At 39.3% G+C, this 6190-nt stretch overlaps 1 long non-coding RNA gene across 1 annotated transcript; it reads left to right on the forward strand.

Moving 5' to 3' along the window:
* Positions 1–1458: 1458 nt before the first annotated feature.
* Positions 1459–5337, forward strand: LOC136873232 (uncharacterized). The gene is made up of 3 exons (XR_010860152.2): positions 1459–1747; positions 4811–4916; positions 5032–5337. It is a non-coding gene; the product is annotated as an uncharacterized lncRNA (long non-coding RNA).
* Positions 5338–6190: the final 853 nt, after the last annotated feature.

Raw genomic sequence — 6190 nt, forward strand, 5'->3', positions numbered from 1 at the left:
CAAGACGTATAATTATAAGCTGCTGAACTTGCCTAGCACAAGTAAGTTGCGAAAGCATTGCCAGGACTCAGCTAATGGCTTTGTAGTCACCAACTCATGCTCTCCAGTTCAGAGCAATTGGGGTCCCTTTTAGTCGCCTCTTACGTCAGGCAGGGATACCGTAGGTGTTATTCTACAGAAAGCACGTTGTTCAGCACATTTTTTACAAACTCCCTTTGTAGGTAGTATAACACCGGGGCTGACATTCACATTAAGAAAAAATCTCTACGGTACAACAGCTTTTTGAAAGGGCCTTGGCTTGCTCAGCGGCACTTCAGCAGATGCATCGTAGACCCCGAAAAAAAGGTAGCGTAAATAGCTGGGAATCGAAGTCCGGATCTCCAGCTAAGAGGCAGAAGCGCTATAGAGAGAGCGTAGACTATATAAAATTTGCTGGGAACCGAACTTGAAATGTTAAAAAGAAGCGAACATAAACAGATTGTAGAGGCATAAACAACATATTTCTACGGCTTCTAAGCAAGACGTATAATTATAAGCTGCTAGACTTGTGAGCTCTCGCCAGAGCACAGCGGCTTATCTCCGCTTATGGAATGTAACGATTAACACTCTTCGCCAATTGCGGGAGAGAACAAAGTACATCGAAACTGTACTAAAAGAATGTACACACACGTTGTATTCCGACAGCTTGTAGAATACATTTTCAGTAGCTCAAATAGTTGAGGCATTGCTGTTTCAAATTGGCATGTTCGATCCTTGCTCAGTCCAGTAGTATTTCAAACACGCCACTTTCAAACACTTCCGGGACTAAATTCCGGCACTTCGCTGGCTCTGCAGCGGTTCGACTTGACAAGTTCGATAGTGTTTCAAGTACGTCAGCATCGAACACTTGCAGGACTAAATTACGGCACTTCGCCGTCTCTGCAGCGGTTCGACTTGACAAGTTCGATAGTATTTTAAATACATCAGCCTCGAACACATGCAGGAAATAATTCCGGCATTTCGCCGTTTTTGCAGTGGTTTGATTCTCAGTAAAGACAGAGTTTTGCAGCGGTACACAGATCCTCCCCGTTCGCGTCGTCTCTGCAGCGGTTTGATTCTCGGTAAAGACAGATATTTGCTGCGGTACACAAAAACTCCCCATTTCGATTTCTCGGTAAGCATTTTACGAGATAGTGTGTTCGAATCCTATAGTTTCACACTTGCGGGTTAGAACAGCACAATTCTTTGCAAGGCTTTCGTCTGAGTTTAGAATAACGTCAGGAGGCTCGTAGTCGCTAACCCAAGTTATAGCCTTAGAATGTCAAGAGGTAAGTTCAATTCGTAAGTTGGATGATGTAGTGAGTAAACTTTTGTCACGATTGTACGTGTGAGTGCTTGCTGACATATACACTTTTCTGCTCTCTGCCTAGCAACAAGACAGTAGACAGGAAGTACTCTGTGTGAAACGCACGGCAGACGTAGTCGCAGTGTGCGCGTGTGTTAAGTGTTGATCGCATGAATTTGTGTATATATAAATGAATAGGCAATTTACTGTATTCTCTCACATTGATCGAAGCTCATCATCGTGATTGATATCTGCCATCTACATTATTCTACTGCTATCTGATAAAAAGAAGGAGGTTTAATTCTATGAATATTATTATTATTTTCGATTTTTTATATTTACGAATTTTTCTTCCTTTTTTAGAAAATCATCATCGTCATTGATATCTGTCGTCTACTTCATCCGAGTCAATCTGCTAAAAAAGTAAGTTTATTGATCTGTCTCTGTTTTATACTTGGCTTCAAGTAACACGTGCTTATGGCGGAGCTGAGTGTTTGCTAAAAATCGTGTAATGCATGCGGCTACAAACTTCCAGCTCGATGAAAAAACTACCTCACGCTTCTTTAGTGATGTCTACGCTATTTACAACAGCTAATAGCAGAGCTGTTGATGTTTTTACTAGCCTTTCAGCTAGTGTCTGGTGTAAAACTGTTGCTTATAGGGTCGGTTAGTGCTTGCATTTTCACAGACTACAACTTTTAGCTCGGTGAGGACAGCAACAGGAAACTAACATTACTCATCATTTAGTTTGTACGCTTCTTTAGTAATAGCTAGGCTATCTATAACAGCTTATAGTAGCGCTGTTAGGGATCCGACTAACCTTCGAGCTGAGCGTCTGGTGTAAAAACTAATGCTTATAGGGTTGCATGCATTTTAGTAGGCTTAGCCCAGGGAGGAAAGCTACCTTACTTAGTACGCCTCTTCAGTGATGCCTAGGCTATGTATAACAGCTGATAGCGGAGCTGTTGTGGATTTAACTATCTTTTGAGTTAGTGCCTGGTGTAAAACTGTTGCCTATAGGGTCGATTAGTGCTTGTATTTTCTCAGACTACAACTGTTAACGCGGTGAAGAAAGCAACAGTAAATAACTTTACTCCTCATTGACTTTGTACACCTATTTAGTAATGGCTAGGCTATCTATAACAGCTTATAGTAGAGCTGTTGAGGATCCAAATAACCTTCGAGCTGAGTGCCTGGTGAAAAGACTAATGCTTATATCCCTTTCAGACCTGAAAGAAAACTGGAGGTGTGAATTTTTGTTTGTACGTCAAGAACTGACTAAAATGCTGCTCAATACACATATTAATAGTTTATTTTACAAAATAAAAACTAACATCCTAAAAACAGGACCCACACAATTGTGCGTATCAAAATTCAAAACCTCGTTGTATCACGTACGATGGTGTAGCTTCAAAATTTACATTCACTAACCAATGTACACACTTCATTGAATATATTCCGGTATTCAGTAAAGCTTCTAGATTAATATAAACGCAGTAAATAAATACTTACTTTCGGCACTACTGCTTCCTGCCATCTCGCCGATCAACTGTGCTTTTTAAACTCTTCTTCCTTCGCCCTGGCGGTCAAGCGCATACTAAAATAACTTGAAATACATGCCACGTGTCCTGCACAATCACTGCAGTCCGGTGTAGCGCCGAAAAAACATCAAATACGGTCAGGGATAACTAAAATACGAACCCGCACAATTGTGCGTACTCGGTCTGAAAGGGATATGGTTGTATGCATTATTATGCATTAGCATTTTGTAGGCTTAGCTCAGTAAAGAAAGCTACCTTACCTATTACGCCTCTTCAGTGATGCCTACGCGATCTATAACAGCTAATAGTAAAGCTGTTGAGGATCTAACTATCCTTCGAGCTACAGACATACATTAATATTTGTTACGGGGTTACCCGTGGATGCAGAGGTGAAAGAAAGTGCCGGGGTGAACGGGTCTAACTACAAAGTCAAGAATAGAATTTAAAACTTTAACCAAGGTTATATTTTCTTTTCTTTTTTAGAATTTCAAACTTAATAATCCTTCACTAAGTGAACACAATAATATATCAGGTACAATGACAAACTAGAAACAAGACAAGAAAGAACCCAAATTTTAGTGATTTTTACACTCTTGGGCTTCACGCCCCTAGTTATACAATTTTGAGCTCTTAGTTCAATTTTACCAAAGCACAAATTTTAATGCAAGGGCAGAAAATCCCCAATACATGGAGCACTAACTCCAACAATGAAAATTTCAGGCCTCCCAGAGGCACAATTACAATACTTGAAAAAGAGCTAACGTGCTCTCAGTTCACAAGCCTACTCAAGGCAATTCCAACAGTATATTATACCTTTTGGCCTTCCATGGCCAAACTTACAACTAAAAAAGGGGTATCTCCTACCCAACCTACTGGGCCTTCATGGAACACGAATAATGGTTAAGTAAATGGCCCGAAACACTAAATAGAATGTAGGCGTAAATTTGCACTCCCAAACAGGCATTCTTAAAACCTAAAAGGCACTAGGCCGATGAAACATGGGCTATTCCCAAACTATGGAGGTGACCCGTATAAGAAAGAAATGTAAAACATTAAGGAAAAGAGGGAAATCAGTTACTAAACCGTAGACACCTCAAACCAAAATGAAGGGGAACTCGAGAGGGTGCATCACTCTCTATCCCCAAATTACGGTTACAGATTTTATGAAGTTTTGACATAAGCCGGCAGAAAATTACATTTTTAGAAAAGTAGGTTACATGGTAAAAGTTTCGGACCTTTCCCGCGGGTTAAACTGCTGAGCTAGCTAGAAACAAAGATGTTAAACGGCCATTACCTTGCTGAAAACCTGCTGCCTGATGAAAGAGGCACCTCCCGCCTCCTGTTTCACATACACACACTTAGTTAGATGTTGATCAAGTGGCCAAGAGCTGTGAAAATCCGTGAAACCCCTCGGGGAAAGTTCGGGACCTTTCATGAATAATCAAGACACACCCCCAGAATTTTACCGGATGATACAAAGTTTACACTCAAAATCGAAGAAAAAATATGTGATTGGATGAAAATGAATTACAGAAATTCTTGATTGGTTAAATTCAAAACAGGCGGAAAGAAACGATAAATATAGCCAACCCAAAGGTGAATGAACGAAATTTAGTAAAGGAAAACTTATGAATACAAAATTTCTTCAAAAAAGTACCTTCACTTCGCACCAGGGTGCATGATCATAGTTTATGCAGTGACCTCTCTGAGATAATGTCCAAATTTCTTGATGAACGGAAAACAAAAACAAGTTGAAATTCACACAGAACTGGCAACTTCACAATCACAAAATTACGGTAGTGACATCTTCAGAGGAAACGTTTAAATAGGTCTAGTTTCAAGTTCCGTGTTTCTCCTATAGATGAGTTTTAATTGGCGTAAGATTTAAATGTGCGACGTAGAGGTGTACCTCCCGGTACAATATTTATTTCTTTTTATTTTTTAGCTACAACGAGAATTATCGTCCTTATTGACATTTGCCGTTTACTTCATCCGAGTCGCAGTTTGCTGTCAACGCATGGTATATCTACACTGAACATGCACATCTTAAGGTATGTTTCCGTCTTTTTTATCAAAGTCATATGTAAAATTTTTAATTCTATAAAGTTGTATTCCGCTTTTTTGTAAAAAAAGAGGACAAGATTAACCAGCTAGTTCATATTTCAGCTCCTACAACCAGGCCGCGGACCAGTCTTCCACTAAATGAGGAATTCAAAGTGATTTCTCTTCGGAAACTAAAAACAAAATTTGGTGGAAGAATTTTGTTCGTCTGTGAGAACTTCCAAGTATTTCTACCCAATAGATTAAGTGTGCTGACAGATTTAGAAACAGAAGTACTACATCAAAGATCTATTTGTGTTATATACCGTGGAACAGCAACAAATCTTGTGCCATTAATTTTGTTGATGTGTAATTATGACAACAAGTTGGGAAACTACACATACATGTTGCTCATCGCGTATACTAAGTGGTGTTGTACAAAATTCGTTGAATGTTTCAGATCCAAATTTTTCTTCCTCTCTTGTTATTATGTTTTCGAAGAAAAAGTCACTTCTTTGCTGACTATGCATACGGTGCTTAAACTTAACGCAAGTCTTGCTTGTTCCTTCATTCTTTCCAAAGATAATGAGGAAATACATGAAATATTTTACATTCCTTCTTACGTTCAGACAATATTTCGGAGTGGTTTCGCAAACACATTGTCGACGAATTGCTGGCTAAATTTCAAGAGTTTGAAGAGGGTACGAGTAATAAGGCACTTGCAATTATTTCGCATCTTCAAATTAATGCGTGTGAATTCGACCCCTTGAATCCAGGTAAGCGATACATTAAACTTCCTCAAGCCATTGTGAATAAGAGAGCAGTGATCAATATTGAGAATAACGATGACTATTGCTTTTTATGGTGTATCGCTATAGCGTTAAAACTGGCAACAACAGAACCATCGAGAACATTTCAATATAGCGATATGTTCATTCAGTTGCAACAGTCATTAAATTTTGAAGGTGTTACTTTTCCTATGGATTTAGCAAACATTTCTACGCTTGAAAAACAACCCCAATTTTTCCTTTTCTGTGTACGGTGATGACAGAGAATGTATTGTTGGAACACTTTACAGCGCTTCATCTCCGAAACAACACCATCTTCATCTTTTGTATTGCACCCATAAGCGAATTTACGTAATTAATTTACAAATTAAAAGTTGAAGATTTCACATATCGAATACTACAGTAGGCTGTGAGAGCTAGCACTCACAAAGGAACTTTCTGGCGCCAGTCTGACGGCAAGGAAAATCTTCGAAACTCTTCTTAGAGCACGAGCAACT

This window comes from Anabrus simplex, chromosome 1 (assembly GCF_040414725.1).
Source record: "Anabrus simplex isolate iqAnaSimp1 chromosome 1, ASM4041472v1, whole genome shotgun sequence".
NCBI classification, from domain to species: domain Eukaryota; kingdom Metazoa; phylum Arthropoda; class Insecta; order Orthoptera; family Tettigoniidae; genus Anabrus; species Anabrus simplex.